We start from the raw sequence: 402 nt of genomic DNA, 5'->3' as shown, positions 1-402 counted from the left end.
AAAGGAGGCCCTAACTCGGTCATGCCAAAGTGGCTTCGCTTTGCGACTCGCCAGGCGTGCGCTGGAACGGCTGTCGGGAGGCTGGAACCCTGACGTGCGCGCGGAGGCCCCCGGCGAGGTCTGACTGTGAGGTCTCCCCGCGCGCGCGTGGGCAGGGAGGCCGACAACCCCCAGCCGGCCTTGTTTACAGCCGGACAGGGGAAAACAGCTAGACACAAATGAGGGCTGACGGTTTCATGAAGCACAGTCGGTTGATCCCAGATGCAATCTGACGGCCCTGAACTGAGCCCTGATATGTGCAGTATGCAGAACTCACTTTCTTGCTGGTCTGTGCCCACCAGGCTCCGAGCCGCGCCCGCCGCGCCCCTCGGCCATGGCTTTGAGTGCAAGCCGAGCTGAGCG

This window comes from Martes martes (assembly GCF_963455335.1).
Source record: "Martes martes genome assembly, chromosome: 6".
NCBI classification, from domain to species: domain Eukaryota; kingdom Metazoa; phylum Chordata; class Mammalia; order Carnivora; family Mustelidae; genus Martes; species Martes martes.
Note: the sequence above shows the minus strand (reverse complement) of the source record.